General features: G+C 36.2%; 1 protein-coding gene across 4 annotated transcripts in view; it reads left to right on the top strand.

Annotated features, from left to right (window-relative positions):
• Nucleotides 1–20,210, top strand: part of GREB1L (GREB1 like retinoic acid receptor coactivator) — a 232,024-nt gene that overhangs the window by 97,726 nt on the left and 114,088 nt on the right. For 3 of the 4 annotated variants that reach the window (XR_009454134.1, XM_059706496.1, XM_059706494.1), the window contains exons 2-3: nucleotides 1,657–1,758; nucleotides 14,860–14,967. The gene's annotated coding sequence lies outside the window, so the exon portion shown is untranslated. The remainder of the gene's footprint in view (nucleotides 1–1,656; nucleotides 1,759–14,859; nucleotides 14,968–20,210) is intronic. The other variant, XM_059706495.1, reaches the window with a different exon arrangement.

Genomic DNA, 20,210 nt, shown 5'->3' with positions numbered 1-20,210 from the left:
GGTCTCTAAATACATTTTTAAGATTTCAGGATGATTGATGGTCTGTATACCTGAAAATGTTAAGTGAAAGGACATTTGATCAAATATTACACATATTACACATATTTGATCAAATATTATCAAATAATGCCCATGTCATCTTCTTTTTTTTTCCTCCTCACCTGAAGATATGTCTTTATTGATTTTAGAGAGAAAGGAAAGAGAGCGAGAGCAAGAGAGAGAGAGAGAAAGAGAGAGAGAGAGAGAGAGAGAAAATCGATTGGCTTCCTCCCATACACGCCCCAACCTAGGTATATGCCCTGACTGGGAATCTTACCCGCAATCTTTTGGTATATGGGATGGCGCGCCAACCAACTGAGCCTCCTGGCCAGAGCAGTGCCCATGTCTTCTTACAGGACTTTCAGTAAGTAATTATTTAAATTTTACACCAGTTATTAGGCTTAGCAATATGGATACCTTATTGAATAAAACTGGCAAATAATGTTGAAAGTTATTAAAGTTATTTAACATAATTCCCTAACCCCCTCCCAAAAAAAGAAAAACAAAATTAAAAACAACAAATCTCAGCCTTGTCCACATGGAAATAAAGGTTTTTCTTCCACATTTTCAAATTTAAGCATCTGAATTGTATTTGAGTTTGAACTTTGCAAGCAAAGCAAAACAAGCATGTGAAGTGATGGAAATTATACCAGAGCCTAATGTTTTGCTTCTTTTCATTTTGGCAATTCATATCCAAAAGTGTTACTTATTTTCTTTGTAAGTGATGCAAAAATGAGGAAGAAAAATCACTTACAGTTGGAGAGATCTGAGTTTTTCTAGTTGGTATTTAAAGTAGCACTTGTGCGCAAAGTGGTAAAATTGAAATGATGGGCATAACAAATTATAAAGTTGTTACAGGCCTTTAAAATGTCAAGAAGATTAAAAGGGAAAAGGCTGGTCATGAATTTTGATCATGAACACATAGTATTCAAGAACCATTTTTAGGTCCCAGCTCTTCTAGGCCTCACTGCTTCAAACACAATTTAGGTGGAAAAAATTTTTTTAAAATAATTATACATAAATACCTGATGATCTAATGAAGACAATTTCTTAATGTGTCAAAATGAGTTCTTTGTATCTTATTTGAATCCTTTGTTGCCTTCAGCTAATCTGCTTTAGGGTTCTGAAATCCTGGCATTTTACAATGCAGACTCCAGCAATGGCATTCACTTGGAATGCTGCCTTTTGTTTACCAGCTTTCCCAGACCCTCATGGCTTCCTTTGGTCATCTGGTGTCTTTACTAATGTGATTGGTACTCCTGGGCTCTGCAGGTAGCCATGGACCTTTATAAATGGGATTTACAATGGGACTCAACACCCTGGCTGCTAATGAAGGCAGCCACAGGGATTTTTTTTTCCAATCTGTTTTCCAAAAGAGTGAAGGGAAATTGTTTGCTGGCTTTGCTAATTCTCCTTGTTTTCTGTTTACTTAATTTTTACAATTGACTTACTAACTGTGGTGCAAAAATACAAATATTTTTGTTTAGGGGGTCAGAATGTTTCATCTGCGGCCCTTCCTGCCAATCACTAGAATTGTTTATTATTGAACCTGGAAAGAACAAAGTAGTCTCTGTTTAAACTCAAACAGTTTCACCTTCATCTGTTTTTGTCTTTCAGGAGATTTTTGACCAATTTGGTTATTTTAAAAAAAGAAAGTCCATGACGGGGAGCCCTGGACTCTAGTACCAGCCCTGATACTTCATACTTCTAAAATCTTGAGTAAGTCACTTACACTCTTTGATTGCTCATCGAAGATACATACAGGATCCAAGATGATGTTTCATATTCTTCCAGCTTTCTGCTCTTTTTACTACCAAAGTGAACTGTGGTGCCCTTTCATTTGATTTTTGGGTACACCTACCATGGAAAAACATACTTGCATCTGATAAAATGCTTTAACCAGCAGTCAGAGCAATAATTAAATATAAAGTGTCTGCATCGTGAGTTTTGAAGTCCTCTGCTTTGTAAATTTTAACTCAGTTTTCTAGAGAAAGGATTTATTTACCCATTTTCTAATAATGAAACATGGAGCCCATGTTTTAATTGCTCCTTATAAGGCAGTCATTCTCAGATGTGGTTTAAAGGTCTTCCAGAGGTCATGGATTCTTTGGGATTTAGAATGAGAAGGGACATCAGCAATTGTTGTGTCCAATCACTTGAGTTTTACTAACATGGACTCAAAAGGCCCAGAAATGCTTAGTAGCTCATGCATGGTAACAGAGCCCGTAGAGCTGCCAGGAAGGCCTCAACTCCCAAGACAAAACGGCGTGTACAGGGGCGGTGCTGTTCTACCTACCTCTTACTGAAAAACAGGATGAAACGTTAAAAAGGAGGGACTGTTTATTCCAAATCTGAAAACTTAAAAATCACTGCTTGATAGTATTAGGTAGTCAATTTCTACATTTTAGCTTCCAGATTAAAGTCGATCCAATCCCACACATGTTTAACGAGGGCATAGTGTGTGCAAGACATTGAACTGACAGGATGTTCCTGTAGGACTGTGCAGAGTCACAGTTTCTGCCCCTCAGAGACTTACAGGTTCACTGAAGACAAGTGTACAAATAGTGCCGTGCGTGTTGCTGGGAATAAAAGTAATTTAAAAAACACAGGTTTTTAAAATCTCAAAGGACTTTTTGAGGACTTCCAAGTCCAAAGGGAGATTGAGTTAAATAGAACCGGATAGTTCAAGTGTTCATTAGCAGGTCAAAGGTAAATTCAGAGTGCTTTGGGAACTCACAGGCAAGGCCTTAAGTCAGAACGGGAGACAAGAACTGGTAAAATAATAAAATTTTGGCAAGGTTTCCTATTCTCGAGTTAGTGATTGTTACTGGAGAAAATCTCTCAGGCATGCAGATTGATATCATTATAAATTCGTTGTCCCTAACCTGAAATACAACCCAGTTGTATCTCTGACTGCTTTGGCTGAGTCCCTCTCCTTTATCTCTGATCAATTATTCCAAATATAACTCTGTTCTCTGCAAGCCTGTACCCACTGCGGGGTGCTCCTCTCACTTCTAGAAGCTCCTAAAGATTCCCAGTAATTACCTTGAATTCAGCTGACCTATAAGAACTAGTGATGCCAAGTGCTTTATCTCCAAACCTGCTTCCTCCTCAACTTCACATTCATCTATGAAATTACTGCTGGGTATGTCCATCTGGATATGTCACAGTCTCTCAAAATCAGCATCGCTAAGGCCTGCATGCATTACCTTCCATTCAAAAGCTTATCTTCCTCCTCCAAGTGCGCTTAATTTGAGAAGGTGCCACCGTCCTCCCCAATGTGCATTTTAGAAAAACTTCCTGGCTGGAACATGCCAAATGCAGAAGGAATATGCAGTTAGGAGGCTGCAGCAATCCAAGCCACGGTACTCTTTGTCATAGGACTTAACACATCACACCAAGTTGCATGAGAGATAACATAGCCAAGTAATTAAAAACATGCTTTGAAGTAAGATGATTCTGTGTCTGATTCCTGGCACCACCATTTATCAGCTAGCCAGCCATGTGACCTTGAGCAAATTATTAAACTTTCTAAGACTGGGCTACCTCACCTGAAAAACCAGGGCAATAATAATAAAATTGTCATAAGGTGTCCTGAAGCTTCAATGAGATACGTATCACGTATGAAGCTTCCAGCACTGGTATCCCTAACTAAGATCTTTGAGGGCAAAGACCATTTCTACCATTGTATCTGCAGGAGGAGGCACAGAAGAGGCACTCGATAAATATTTGTTAAATGAATGATAAGGAAATGGCATGCTTGGATTGAAGTGCTAACAGGGGCGGGGGAGCGTGGGGAGGGGTGAGAAAAGCAATGCAAAGTAGAGACCTAGGCTTCATTGTGAATCCTTTGCCCATGTCATTTAGTCACCAATTTCTAATGATCCCCTTCCAGCTTGCCACCAGAGGAATCTATTCAAAGCTGAAATAGGAACATGTCATTCCTTTGCTCAATACCTTTCTGTGTGGCTCCCTTTGAGGATCCAGTCTCAACTCCTCACACCTGGGCCTACATTGTCATCTTCCTTGATCCACTCCCTCGATCACTAGTGGTAGTCTAAGAAGGCCAAATTGCTCTTGTCTTCTGAACATCCTGTGCTATTTCAGAGAGATGCTTGCTTGTTTTTTTTCAGCAGTAACACCCTTCTCTCCTGGATCAGTTAGGATTACATTTGTCTGCAAATGACAGGAAACACCAAACAGCAAGTTGGACATTTATTTCTTTCCCACAAAAACAAAGTTTGGAGGCTAATTTCTAAGACTGATATAGCATCTCTGCTCTCATCAGGGATCCAGGCTCCTGCCTTGTAGCTCTGTCATCGATGTGCAGCTTCCATCCTTTCCCCCTCGCCCTCCTTTACCCCCTCTAGGACCTTATTCCATTAATCATCCCCTCTTTTCTGTACCATCCCTTTTCCTTGAGGGAAGAATCTTATCCTATAAGCATCCCTCCTTGTAATTACTCTTTTTCCTATAGCTACCAACTTATTTCCACCCTAGTTCACCACACTTTTGAAAGAGTGATTGCTATATGCCATGGCACATTTTCATCCTTGGTCCTATTTGACCTCTCTTACCTATTGAAACTGTTGACCACCTGCCATTTCTCCAAACCCTCTTGTCTCCTGACTTTCACAAGCCTGTTAGTTTCTGGTTTCCTTCCTATTGCTCCTACTTCTCCATCTGGTTTGCTGGGTTTTCCGCCTCCTTTGCTTGACTCTCCAGTCTCGGTGTTTCTCAGGCTTCCCTGCTTGACCCTTTTACTCCAAAACCTTTGTCTACAGCAGCAATTCCTAACCTCACCACTACTGATATCAACTATCTGTGTGGCAGCCATCTGTCCCCAGGCTCTGTTTGTCCAGACCTACTCCTGAGCTGGAGTCCTGGATTTCTAACTGCCTACCAAAAGGGCTTCTCGTCTCCATTCCTTTCAACCCCGATGATGTGCATTCCCATCACCTCTTCCTACACTCTTGCAGAAACCTTTGATCTGGTTTCTAATTCAGTTTTCATAATACTCCCAGAGTTATCTTCTATTTTTAAAAAATCTGATTGTGTTAATTCACTTTTTTAAATCTCCCATTGGCTTTCTCCCGCTTTTAGGTATAAATTCAGATTTTTAATTTGGCATATAAGGTCCCTTACAGACTGGCTACAGCCTACCTTTTTATTCTCTTGCAACTCAACTCCCAGTATTTTTAAGATACACCATGCCTTTAACATTGTATTATAGGTGTGAGGTCTTCCCAATTCTGTTTGATGTATCCTTTAAAGCCACCCAAACGTCATCTTTTCTCTTATATTTTCTTTATTTGTCCAGACAGGATTACTACTTTCTCTGTGCTTTTATAGTACTTTGTGCCTACTTCTAGTGAATATTTACACATTTAAAAATGCATTTACCTCTAGATTGGGATCTCTTTGAGATAGGGACTGCCTTTATCATCCTTCCTAGCACCGTTCACAGTATTTCATGAAACCAGGAAATAAGAATAACTTTTACTCTAAGAATAATGAGTTTTGTTTTGGACATATTGAGGTAGAGGGGACAGCAGCAACTCAGAAAAGACTTTATAGCCAAATATATAGATGTAGGAGACATCAGCAAAGACAATAATAAGCAACTGATTGGAACCCATGTTTTCCAGGTAATGATTAAAGAAAGGTAGAATAGCTATAGAAAGTGGGAAAAGAGCTGGTAGTGGGAATTCTTGGATGGTGGAAGAAAATCCATTAACATCCCTGTTGGAAAAAACCTGTATTTGATATTTTTGACTAGGGTCCTCTCCCCACTACCAGAAGTATGCAGCTCTTCCACTAACTGAAAGTCCAAAATCCAGAAAAAGAATGCCTGAAAAGATGTTCTTTCTTTCTATTTCTTCTAGGATTAGCAACTACTTAATCAAAAACTTCATCCTAGGCTTCCGTTGGCTACTTCAGACATACCTTGTCCATTCTCCTCCTCTAAAATCTTCTGGTTTTGTGGTGTGGTATGGTGGTAGTGGTGGTAGTGGTGTGTATGCCCTTTGCAAAAGCTAGAGTGGGTAGGATAGAGTGGAAATATCTATTTTGTTACCCTCACAAAATTATAAATAAGCTGAAAAAGCTTTAGAATCTTTCTTAAATTAGAAAAAGAAACATCTTTGGGGATTTATTTAGATGTTTTCCCTTACCTCTCTCCCCCTCTATTACACTCCTTTGCTTTCTTGGTGCCTCTAGGAAATGTAACACTGGCTTATGTAGATTTTTTAAGCAGGTGAAGTGAGTTACATGTTTCCATGCAACTGCTTGACATTTAAAATTTTGATAAATTTAATTTTATGAAAATTGAAACTGCATGGAAAAATAAATCCATAAGCAAAATCAAAAGGCAAAATGGCAAACTAAGGGAAAACGTTAGAATTCATATCATGCCCAAAGGACAACATTCCAAGAATATATAAAGAGCTCCTATAAATCAAGTATTAAACCAACAACCAGAGAATGAAATTTAAATTAAGATGAATTGAAAAGATATTTAGCTTCATTCCTAATAAGAAAAATACAGATTAAAACTACAATGAGGTATCATTTCTCATCTGTATCATTGACAGAGATCCAAAAGTAGATGCTATTCTCTATTGTTGAAGGTATAAGATACATAAATTGATCATGGGAGTGTACATTGGTTCAACCCCTAGTTCATCCCTCACTTAGCACCTCATAACCAGAATTCCCTCCAAACCAATTTTATGTGCTCTTGACATTTTACCGCTTGATGTAGACCTTAGGAAACTGTAATTAAAAATGTTTCTAATGTGTGGATAAAATGAAGACTGCGTTGGGTCTGCTAAAACAAAACAAAACAAAAACAAGGCAGTTTGGCGGTATCTAACAATATCGAAACTACATATTGTATATCCTTTAACCCATAAGTTTCATTTTATGCATTAACCAACTAGTGCTAAGTTAGTATGTATTAATTTATGCAGGGTTAATTATTACAATATCTTGAGTAATAACAAACATCAAAAACTAATTGTGCAACAACATTAAGGGACTAGTTTAAGATAATCATGGTATAAACATGCCAGGGAATTTTGTGAAGCCACAAAAAAGAACGAGGAAGATTTTTATTTGCTTATATAGAGAGTGCCCCAAAATATTTTTACCTTAAATAAGTAATGTCCAATAGAGTGAACATGTTTAATGTGTCTTTACTCAGATATGCATTATATATATACACCAATAAAAGAGGTTTCCTGTGACAAGAGACTGTGGGATGACAGTTAAGGAAACCCTTTTTACTACTTTTTACTGCTAGATTTTCAATCTGGTAAATATATTATCTACTCAAAAAATAAAAGGAAGAATTTTTTAATCCTTAAAATAAAAGTATTCTAAGTACCCATAGAGGCATGGTTTCCACACTGATTCAATATTGGTAGGTTTTACCTTGAAAATATTTGTGATATCATTATGTCTTAAGTGCCAGCTATATACTGAGACCTGTGCTAGATGTTGTGGTGGTTAAAATAATAAAGATAAATGTGAGCAAAGTAAGAAACTGATGAGGACTGGCTGAAAAGTTAAGTGAGGAGCGGGACAGACAACTTGAACAAAGGCACAGAGATGGATGTGGGATTATTGATAGGGAACAGGAATAAAATCTAATTGATAGGAACAGCCTGGCTGGTGTGGCTCAATGGTTGAGCGTTGACCCATGCACTGAGAGGTAGCCTGTTCAATTTCCGGTCAGGGCACATGGCCAGGTTGCAGGCTCACTCCTCATTTGGGGGGGTGGGGGGGGGCGGGTGCAAAAGGCAGCTGATTGATGTTGATGTTTCTATCTCTCTCTCCTTCTCCCTCTCTCTAAAATAAAATAAAAAAATTTGTTTCATATTGCAGTATGATGGGAGATAAGTTGGAATAGGCACAGGAAGATGAATTTATGGATGTTTTAATAATGCTCCCCAAAATTCTGATATTTCGGGGAATTGTGTTATTTATTATTTTGTTTGAGAAATAGAAATCTAGTACATTTCTTTGCACGTGTACATTTTCACTTAAATTACCTAAAGTTGGGCAATTTAGAAAATGATGTTATTACATATATGTTATTAAGATGATTCCTGGGTCTTATTTTTGTTGTTGCTATTGTGAATGGAATCTCTCCTCCCCGCTACCCCCCATTACCATAGTGTTTTCAATCTAGAAATGTATCACTTTTTACCTCCCATTTTATGGGTAAGGGAACAGGTCCAGAGAAGATAGGTGACGAGTATGGTTAGAGAGCAGATGAGTTGGTAACTGCAGATCTTGAACATGCAAATTTTATGGTGTTATCTTTTTTAAAAAAAATATATTTTATTGGATTTTTTACAGAGAGGAAGGGAGAGGGATAGAGAGTCAGAAACATCGATCAGCTGCCTCCTGCACACCCCCTACCGGGGATGTGCCCGCAACCAAGGTACATGCCCTTGACCAAAATCGAACCCGGGACCCTTCAGTCCACAGGCCGGCACTCTATCCACTGAGCCAAACCGATTAGGGCTTATTGTGTTATCTTAATAGAAAATCAAGGTGCTTACCCTGTCAAACTTGGTAAAAATGAATACTGTCTTAAGTATCACTTTCTTCGTATCAGATTTCAAAGGAGTAATACACATTTTATAGCACATCTTCAGTTTTTAACATTGTCATTTTGAAATATAGTGTTATGACTTGAGGAACTGCTTGTCATCTCCATTCAATTTTCTCAAGACCTGATTTCTACTAGACAGGAACTATTTCTTCTTTGAGGTCTAAATAGGCCTAACAACCTATTGCACTGAGTAAATATTTAATGAAGATTGAATATTTCCTCCTTGGTGAATCAATTATTCTTGTTGATTCTCTGAGGAAAGCTTTCTTTTAAAATATAATGTAGTAGGTTAAGAAATTTATTTTCCTGAATATTGTAATTAGTGCCACACATTGTTTCAGTGATATAAAAATTCATGTCCCTTAGGTTTTTTTCAGCTATTTTTCTTCATTTATGTAAAGCGTTTGAATTTTTATGTTATCTCCAATACAATTCTATTATTCCTCGACCTGGTAGCATGCAATAAAGTCATTTGCTGTGAGGGTTGAGGTTTTTTAGAATTTGTAGTATTTGGAACTCTGAAAATGGAAGATATTTGCTAATGAGGTATAAGAATCTTAGTGGTGCATTTTTTAATGGGAGGAATATAATTTTATTGGTAAACATCTCCGAAAATATAAGTAATTTTTGTAATTGGCAAAAATTTATATTTCTTGTACTTTTAACAGCCATATATTTTACTCTTTTAAATTTTTCTTAGCTGATATTAGGTTTAAATAAAGTGCATTTCTATTTATTGGCCCGTGGACTCTCTAATTTATGAAATTAGTGAAATATCTTGAAAAATATCAACTTGTGAACTGTAATCATTATAGTAGAATCATTTAGTGCAAGTTGCTAGTGTGGCATTCAGATGGAATTTATCAAGAATCAATTATAAAAACAAACTCCTCATTTAAATGAAGTCAGAAAACAACAGGTAGGGAAAAGGCTGCTTGTATTTTTCATTATCTTTTTACACTAGGAAGTATATGAACATACTTTTAAAATTCATGCCTGGTGACAAAATATCCTTTCGTTTTTTAAGGAATAATTACGTTCGCCATGTTTCACATTTGATAATTTCTGGGAGCTATATTTCAATTTAAATAACTTGACATTGTTTGGTGTTTATTTTACTAGAGGAAAATTGTGTGAGTGTGTGTGATGACAGTTATAGTACACATTTGATAACAAGGGTATAATAAATCAGTTGAGTCACAGTGGTCTGATATCTGTTTTTAAGGTCTTTTTGACCCAGGAGTCTGTGACCTGTGAAATCTTCATTTTTTGGATTTGTTAAGATATTTTACAATGCAAGGATTTAAACTTAGATGAAGACCACTGTGGGAAGTTGCCCGATGTGGCCCAAAATGTAAAGGATATCAGGTATAAATTGGAAAACATTGAAGAAGTTCTGGCAATTAACATGTGAGAAGAAAGAATCTAAAGTTAAGGAAGTTTCTTTTCTTCTTCAACCTGCATTAAAGAGAACCTGAAATTTAACCTGGTATTTTCAACGCTCTGATTACTCAGCAGTGAAAGCATTGCCAAGAAAATGTACCCAAATCTTGAGTTACAGATTGTTCTTGCATCTGATTGGAAGGGGCATATGAGTTGTTTATAAGGTATTGCAGATCTAAAGCTGCACAAATGAAGGTTGAGACTTGGGGGAGGGTTTGAGTCAGTGAAGGGAAGCTTCGTAGACATTACAGCTCTGTCCAGAGGCCAAATGGGAGATAAATCACCGCTGGCCACCTCTCTTATTATTGAAATGGTTCAGCCCTGGGGTTTAATGAAGGACTTAGAGGTTTTTGAAGTGCAAATAGGATGGTGAAGGGTAAACCCTTTTAGGGTTTCATTTTGATGGATTTTTTTCCTGTGTGGATTTCTGGCACTGACTGTGATCTGGAAGGAACCCTTAAAAAGGAAAAGTTTTGTTTTGTTTTTGATCAATCAGGCAATAAGAACTCTCCACTGGGGTGTACTTTTCCTGCATGCATATTGATCCTATTGTGTTTAAAAGTAGGTCATTTAATTGGGTCTTTCTTGAGCCTTCTGTAATGTAACTGTCATTCCAAAGACACCACTCTTTCTTGCTATTAATGCCAAAGTTTGAGAGTGTTGAAGGATGTGGTACTTTTGGGTAGGAGTTTTGTGGGGTTACATAGGGTCAGTGTGTTAAAGTTGTCTAAAGATCAAGTCCATATTAGAACAAGACCTTCATATATTGATAAACAGCCTGTAATTATTTAATCTTTTCCCCCATTGAGTTATATAGTTGTACATATTTATTTAATTATTTTGTATGCTTTCTGTCTTGCCAGCATAAAATAAAAACCAAAAAAATTTTAGATTGTGAAATATTTGTACTGCCTTATTTATTCAGATACACTAAAGTGTTTAGGGAAATAAGGAAGACATTTTTAAAAATGTTAAGAAAGAGATATGTTGACTTACCAAGTTGAAAATTTTTCTTTTACTCCACAGGTAATTCAAAGAACAGATAAGATATCTTTTAAAACAATTTTTAGTAAAATTGGGATGGGGGGAGGCATTAGTGACTCCAAAAGAATTATAACTTAAAGGCTTTTTGTGCAAGAGTATTAAGTATTTGTCTTAAAGAAATGTCATTGTAAATCCTTCTATTTTGTTAGAAATATAATTAACAGAACTTTTTTTGAGCATTTGGCTCTTTATTTTATATTTAACAGATATTTAGATATTTGTATTACTTACCCTGTTTGAAAATGATAACATTTAGCTGCATCAGAGATTTTCCTCTATGGTGCTTGATATCCTTTGGAAAAACGGGGTTGTTGGTCTCCATAATTGACATTGATCACACACTATTCTTAATTGCCTTCCAAATCAGTTTTTGTTTCTCTGTTCTTCAAAAATTTTCCTTCACCGTATTTATCTAAATGTTACACTTAAAACTAAAATTAAGTGTTAGAGTTTACATTTTCCTAATGTTGAATGAAGACTTTAAATAAGATACTTAAAAAACAAAAGAACACTAGATAGCATCAGGCAGAGTCCTCTGCATCTACAGCATCCCTGTCATTCGTTTGTTGCTGGGAGATGTTAAAATGACCTTTCCTTTGTTAGAAAAGAGATCTGTAGTCCTTCCCAGAATCCTCTTGTTAACTGTCTTTTTAACCCAAGTTGGAGGCTGCCTAATGAATGAATGGTGAGCTTTTTTATGAGCTACACATACTGTTGACATTGTGTCCCACGTTGCTTTTTAATTTCTAATGTGTTTTTAATTTGCAGAGCATGCATATGCCTTTCAGAGCAGTAGATTTTGCCTTTCAGAGCAGTAGAATTGAGTCAGCATTTCTGAGTGACAGTATTGCTTTACGCAAACAAGCCAAGTCAGGCTTGAGAATGCTGTATCATAAGCCTTAGATTAACTGAAACACACATGTGAATTTCTCTTTGAATATTGTTGAAGAAAAGAAGATGCTTGAGAAAGGCTTCCCCCCCAAGAACTTCTCTTGCCTCTTAGCAAGTGAATTGCCCCAATATAAAAGCACTGGGGGGAAAAGTGAGCCGCAGAGTGAAAAGGCAATCCACAAATAATCACTCTTTTCTGCCTTTGATTGTGTCAGATTTTTTTGGTGTGTGGCAATTGTTTTCTTTTTCGCTTAGAAGAGGTTTATGGTCCAATGTCTGTCAAGTCAGCCCCTGTCTTGAGGTTGCAGTTGTATTTCTCTCTGGAGTTCCTAGAGGTGATGTTATCTTTTGTTCACTCAGCAGTGTGGTGGTTCCTGAGAGCATCTGTCACTTTAGGCATTACAAGATGGATGGGTCTCCAGTGAACTGCTGGTTGAAGCAAATGGTGAAAATAAGAAAAGACAAGGGGCTTCGGGGTCTGCAGAGAGGACAGACAACGGGGAAATGCTGTTTGTTAGAAATCAAGAGTAAGCTGAGCAATAGAGGAAGAGAGAGCCAAGATGGATTATATGCCATTTTATAAGCAACTTGGAAATCGGAGTCTTTGGGTGGCTATCGTGATCTGAGGGGGACATCTGCATCATGGTAAACAATTCTGTGCCTTGGATTTGCAAAATGTGTCTGGACATTGCCAAAACCACCTGGGAAGAGTGTTGTGAAATTACCAGGATTCGGAATGTTTTATGTGAGGGTGTTGATGTTTGGGGGAATTAGTAGTCTTTTAAAATGTAAAGATTTACACATTTATTAATCTTTAAGTTTTTCTTTATATTTCATATCTCTATTTTTTCTTCCTCTATTTCTTTCTTGTGAACAACTGTAGATATTAAGATGTTTGAAAAGTTGTAGCCACTTTCTAGCATCCTTACTGTTTATACTGAAACTTCTTTGACAGTTTTTTGCAGAGGGATTCTGAAAATTCTATGCCCAGGCCTTACGGAGGCTGGAGGCAGATTTTAAGTTATTTTAAGCAACCTTCTCTTCAATTTTATGGGCTCTTTGATGAAAGAAAAAATAATTGTTATTGATCTGTCAGAACAAGGTGGAGATTTTCTATATTTAGAAATTAATTTTGTTGGCAAAAGTCCAGTTTGTAAATCCTGCCTGTGTGAGCAAAGGAACAGGAAGGAGCTTGGTCAGAGAGTAGAAAAAGGGAAGAAGGGCTTGCAGGGTGGGGGGTGGGGGCGTGAGAGGGTGGGGGGGGTAATGTGGTTGAAAAAAAAATGATTTTGTCAAACTTTTTGGCACTCGTCTATAAAAAAGACCATAGGTTGGAAGGCAAAGAAATTAAGATGATTAGAAGCTTTAAGCTATACAAATGGTAGAGTATCTTCCTTCTCTATGGGTGTAAATAATAGATGAAAGAGTAAGAGTGACAACAAAGGATCAGGTCGTTTAAGAGAATGTGTGCAGCCTGAATAGGGGTCTGTGGCCCAGGGCCAAAGGTCTTAGCTTTGAGTGTAATTAGAAGAAAATACTAAAATGTCATTACTAGCAGGTGAAGTGTGCAGCACGTGGCCAAAAATTAGCAATTTTAGACTCTGAAGCTATTGGAATTGGATTACTGACCTTTTTTAAAAATCATTAAGGTCCTTGTGGAGTCATATAGTTTCATTGGCAGTAATGCAGTTTGACCTTGTTGACCATATGGGGTAATCTTGGGTTTGGATGTAGGTAGCAAAACTCCTGACTTACGAAAGGATGTCTATTTGTGTGTGGGTACATAGGAAATACATGAGTTTGAAAATCTAGGTCTTGCATTTTTATTTGTTCTTTTGCCTGAAGACATTCTTCTGACAGTAAGAAAGGTAAGATGAAGATTTTTATTTCAAAATCTAAAATGGTGTTTTCTCTTTTCTCTCTTTCAACTTGACATAAAAGGAGAGTAAAATGAAAACGTTTTTTAAACATAAGTTAATATCACTTTAAATATTTTAGTGCTATAAGTATGCATATTGAAATTAGTACATTCTTGGGACAATCTTTTGTTTTCTCTTTAGACACTAACAAAGAAATAGAAGCACTTCTAAGTTATGTATAAAAATCAATGACAAATAGTTTTTATTTCACTTTATGCTTCATGACTATGACCATGCAGTAGTTTAAATTGGCCATAATCTATCTAGAAAACAGAATAATATGTACACTGTAATTTTTACCCAGCTATAAAATTATAAGTAGTCTAATTTCTTCTAAGAATACACCACTCAAAAGAGTAGGAAAACACTAGCTCTTTTTCTTATGGCAGGCTTTTTTCTTGGAAATTATTAAAGCATTTGTTTTTAAAAGTAGAGAATAATTTTAATCAATATTAGCTATGGTTATATTTTTTGTAGTTCTTTGAGGAGGTAAATTTTGAAAAGCATCAGAGAAACTTTAACTTAGAATAAGAAAATTATCTTCCAATAGTTTTATTCCTAAAAATAGAATAAAAGTTTTTGGGCTTTTGGCATTATGGTAACACCTGTCAAAATGCAGACTTGACAGGTTTATTCATTTTATAGTTAGTGAGGGGAAATCTTAAGAAAAACAGAAATTATTTTTGAATATATATAAGTATGAATGATTATTTTGGGAGTATTGTCTTAAGAAGGAGAAATATCTGTATTTGCCAGTTATGAGTTGTGTAATCTTTTGATAATTTCTCATTGTCATTTCTGTGGAATTGTAAATATTTACAGTATTATGTTCTGGAATATAATGTATTTGTTAAATAATTCATCTTTTTGTATATATTTTTATTTTTTATGTTTTTGCAGGTGCAAAAAAGCTTTAAACAAGTAAAATCTAGGCAACAGGCTCCCTGAAGTGTTGACATCCCAACTTAATCATGAACGTGACTCAAAAATGTTAATAAATAAACCAAGGTATTGTACAATTATACCCCCAAATTTTTCACAACCAAATTTGTTTTATGAAGTTATAGTTATAATTTAAACAAAGCTACAATATTTGGTGCTTAAACTGATTAACCAGATATTTCTATGAACTCTCCTTCCATTTCCTCCCCTCTCTGCTTTCCTCTCTCCTCCCCCATCCTCTCCACTAAAAAAGAAAAGGAAAAAAGTATTCAGCAATAAGTTTTTCCCCCTAGAACAGCGTCTGTGTTATACTTCCTAAGTATCTAAATTAAGATAATAGAATTCAGTTTTTTATTCCCCTTTGTTGATTCTGGTTCTTTCAAATTGTCTAAGAAGAGATTATTATTAATTATATAGATTACTATCCTCTGCAGAAAAAAAAAAAAAAACCCCAACCATATTAAAATTGGAACCAAACTATCCTGAGATATATGTTTTTAAAATTTTATAAAAGTGGGTTTTTTTTCTATTTTTAGAAGGCTTGTAATTTAGAAAAGAAAAAGAGGCGATATTGCCCTTTTTCTCCCTGTGTCAAGGAAAATCAAAAGTTAACTTAGAATTGAGCCCTTAGGGGTACTGTTTTAGCGAACCCTCATCTGACAGGGCATAACCCAAGACTGTCTCTCTCCTTTTGGAAGTTACAATGTGCTTAAATAGCCTGGCGTTTCCAAGTGAGGCCAAAGATCTTTTCCTCCTTTATGACCCGTCGTATCCTTTTGAGGCCAGCAAGAACAAGAGGGTCATTGCCACTTCAGCCTGGTCCCTGTTGTTCCCTCATGGTGGCCACGCAGATTGAAACCTAGTATTGGCGTAACATTTGGGCCTGGAACATCTGGAAAGCGGTCAGAGATGGAGCTGAGGAGACAGAAGAGAGAGCACTGTTGCGTTTTGTTACACCAGGTGCTCGGAGGAAGCCACGTTGGCCTTTCTGATAGGGGAGGCAAATTCTGTGGGCCCTGGAGTTAGGCTACAACAATTGCTGAGGTCAAAGGACAGCTGAGTGGGGTCAGTGAGACACCATGGGGTGTATTTTGTTACTTAGTAAAAGGAGCAGCCTCCTAAAACCTTAAAGGATTCTCTTGAAAATCTGTGTTGTGAAAAGGTTTTATGAGTCTCACGGCAAAACTCCTGATTTATCTGAGGAATGCTTGCTTTTGTCTAATGGAAGGATAATCCTTACCAAATGTTGGCAACCCCTATAAGAGTCAATATAGGTCTGAGAGAATAGTTAGGGTTTGAAGCGTACCTAGCTTTCCAAAATGTTTTTCATCTTCATGTGTTTCTCTCAGTGAAGAATTTTGCACTGTTGAAATATCACCCTTTTATTTCCTTGGAGCAGAAAGTGGGGGAGAGATAGGGGTAAAGAATGAGCCTACGTTAATTTAAAAATCATTCTAACAAGCTTTTGACTGGCCCACAAACAGGATATTACAAACCTTTAAAAAACACCAACACTTGTTAATCCTAAAACGTTATCTTTGAATTTTAATGCTTCTGAATTATAGAAGATTTTTTTTAAATTTAGGTGTATTTCATAGAAGTGGGTATCAGTTAGTGAATAACCTTAAACCTTGTGTTTCTCCCTGAATGTGTTTCTTGCTCATTGTGTAGTTTAAGAAGAAAATGCTAGAATTAAGAATAAATAATTTAAAAAGCAAATATAATAGAGAATTTTCTCTTTGAAGAGAAATGAAGAAGGGGAGGGCGGGGGAGGATTATGCATGTTGTAAGAGCTTTCTTTCCACAGCCCATGACCTCAACATTACCACTTTATATGATGGTGGATATCTTTGAAGGGCGCCCACTGATAGGTAGTAAGGAGGCTGTTAGAGGAATTTGGTAACTCTTCCAATTTTATACACTATATACATGTACACATACATAGAGCATATATTACAATATGTATTAGTAAGAGAAAAAGATAAAATGATGAGAAGTATACAGTAGGCTTTGTTTAGCATTTTCTTACTGATTTATAAATTTAAAATATGTGAATTACTTGTATGTGTGATTTTTTTCTATTCTTTTTGATAATTACTCATTTTAAAGCAACCTGTACTTAAATGTAGGGCTTAGTAGGCAGTGTGTTCAATGTCTACTTTCTCAAGGTTAAAGTGCCTTTCAACAACTAATTTAGAAACCTAAGTGTAGGGACTGATAATTGCCTAGAGAAAATCCACAGCTGTTTAAGTAGCATTGAAATAGCGGCAAAACTGACAAATACAATTAGCCATGTTAATAAGAAGATGGAAAGACGGGCAGATGACAGTGTGGAAAGATGAAGGCAGAGGGAGTAGCAAAGTCCATGTGAGAGCAGAACGTTCAGTTTGCTTTGAATTTCCAGTGCTTTTTCTTTTAAGCTAAGTCCCTCTTTTACTACTCTCTGAACTACCAGAATGGGTTGTTTTTGTCTTGTTTTTAGCAAGTTAACTAATTCAGATACACTTGTTCAGTCCCTAACTCACATCTGATTTTGAAAGATGATGGACAGGTGTTTGGCAGTACTGTTTAAGGAAAACAATCAGATTTTGCTGATTCTAAGGCACAATTTTAGTTGTGGTGCTTTTAAAAGTCGATTTTAAAGGTATTTCTATTTTACTATAATTACTATGAGTGGGAATTCCTTTATCTCTCTTCATACCCTTATAATTCTGATTAGTCATTCAGTTACATCCCAAAGGAGACCAAAGCCTTGTTTCTAGATTTAGTGACCCCGTATTACCAAAACAAAACCTGCAGAAGTCTTTAGTATATTATTGCTAATTATATTTATCTGGTTAAAGTTCATAGCTAATTAAATTGGGATAGGTAAATAAGAGAAATTAGATAAATATTATATGAAAAATTATTTAGTTATCTATGCCCTTTCCGTGTTACCTTTAACGCACCCAGTGAGATGTGGAAAATTATTATAGTATCTTTTGAAATGCTACTCTTCATGTGGGAAATTGGCTGTTGCCTCTGGTGTGTTGTGCAGATTTTAATGGTTGTTGTGATAAATCCCCAGAAGTTTGTTGTCTGAAACCATAGAGACTGGGAACTCTCTGAATGAGACAGCCTTGATGGATGTGGTAAGCCACACTTGGGAAGCATTTCTCCTTATTTAATGTTTTCTGTTCTGGATTATTGACTCTTCTCCCTGTTGAAAAATTGGTCTCTGGTGACATGGTAGAGGTCACACATTGCCTATTATTGTTTTGCTTCTTTGATCTTACACAGGGATTGCCTCTGGTAATTATACTAGTTCCAGAGAGTCTTGACGAGATGTGTTTATTTTACAGAAGAATTTCTGGTATTTCAAGGAGGAAGAAAGTAAAGATTTCCAATAGTAACATGTAATTCTGTCACAAAGGAAACGTAGCATTGTACTTTATCTTTTAATTATGACAGTTTTTAATAATAACTACTAAATGAGTTGGAATATTACAATAGTTGTTTCAATAACAATTTAAGGTATATTGCGTATCTATAAAGTATTATTGGTAAAAATGGTTATTATATAATTAAGTTATTAGGTCAGGGTTTTTATTTCAATACCAAAAATACTTTGGCTTCCAGAAATTGTCAAGAGATTCATCCACATTTAAATGTACAGAACCATTAAAAGAGACTGGAAATTTTATATTTTAATCTGTTTGCATTTTTTAAAGATTTTTAGCAAGGAGGATGAATAAAAATAAAATAAAACTTTTGTTTTGAATGCTTGGTTAGCTTTGTGATTTTTGGAATATGCTTAGGAAGAGATAATATCTCTTCAAATCCACTTAATGTATAATTGGATAAAACACAAAAAAAGCTCAATATGCTTATTTTTTAAAATTTGGTTCCTATTTTTAACAAAATATTTTCCCTCAAGAACCCATAGTCCAGTAGGGGAGTCAGACAAATACTAGATCCAACTATTAAGAGTGACAAATATCAATTTAAAGAATAAATGAAAAGAGTACAAAGGAGAACTAAAGAGAACTGTGTAAATGTTGGTTTAATTTTGGATTATGGATTCTATAACAACTCCCAAGAACCGTGTTTGATTTCTTTGTCTAGTAGTCACACATTCTCATTCTCATTTGTGAGTGTGTGTGTGTGTGTGTGTGTGTGTGTGTGTGTGTGTGTATAAATCCTCACCCAAGGATATATTTTTCATTGATTGTGGAGATGAAGGAAGAGGGAGAAAGACAAATATCAATGTGGAAGAGAAATATCATTTGGTTGTCTCACACATGCGCCTTGACCAGGGATCAAACCCATAATCCTTTAGTGCACAGACAGTGCTCAAATCATTGAGTATACCAGCCAGAGCATCATCAGTGAATATTTTTAAGAGAAAGGGCATGTAAGCAGTGATGCTTATAGCACATAATTTTCTTACACAGAGTCTTAAGAATCTACTGGCTATAGAGGACATTAATGTTTTGTATATATGATTGTAAATTTTCCTAATGAGAGACTAAACAAATTGCCCCAATATGGTACAGGCTGGTGGGTGCAGAATTTGAATTAAGGTCATCTGACTCCAGAGTCTATGTGCTTAACCACTTCAATAGTAGGATTTATATAAATGCTGTATGTCTTGGTGGGTGATTGTTAAAGTTTGGAAAGTGGGTGACAATATCCTTAGAGAAAAAGGTAACAGAAAACTGACAACTTATACAAAGTTATCTTTTTAGTACTATGTCTGGCACATAGGCAATAAATTGTGCCTTAAAAACCCCCACTTCAAACCAAAACCACTACACACACACACACCACACATAGACTTTACCATCTTCACTTTCAAATAATGTTTTAGTGGGGGTGGGGGGGACATGGGCATTTTAGTCTAAATTTGAACCCTATTTTCATCATTTACAAACTAGATAACCTTGGCTTGTTGCAGAAACTAGATCATTTGCTCTGTCCACCTGTCCCTCATTCTGAATCTGCTTGTCTCCTTGTGGTTTCATTTACTTGTTCATTTAACTATAAATGAAAGTTAGCTCTAGAGGTTGGACTGTAATCATTACACCCATCGGCAAGAATACTTCCTAGATGGTGTGTGTGTTTCATATTATCTCCCACGGAGAGGCACACAGCCTCTCATTGCCTCACTTTTAGTGGTGCTAAGTTTGATCAGTGGATTCAGGAAGTGTCAGCCTGATCCCTCCATTATAAAGTTCTCCATCAGATTTTTATCTAATGGTATCACTTGATTTCATTGTCAAAATGAATTTTGCATTAAGGGTTGCAGATTGGGAATTTTATAATTCTGT

This window comes from Myotis daubentonii, chromosome 8, assembly GCF_963259705.1.
Source record: "Myotis daubentonii chromosome 8, mMyoDau2.1, whole genome shotgun sequence".
Taxonomy (NCBI): domain Eukaryota; kingdom Metazoa; phylum Chordata; class Mammalia; order Chiroptera; family Vespertilionidae; genus Myotis; species Myotis daubentonii.
The sequence above is the reverse complement of the archived record's forward strand: the minus strand, read 5'-3'. Positions and strand labels throughout refer to the sequence as shown.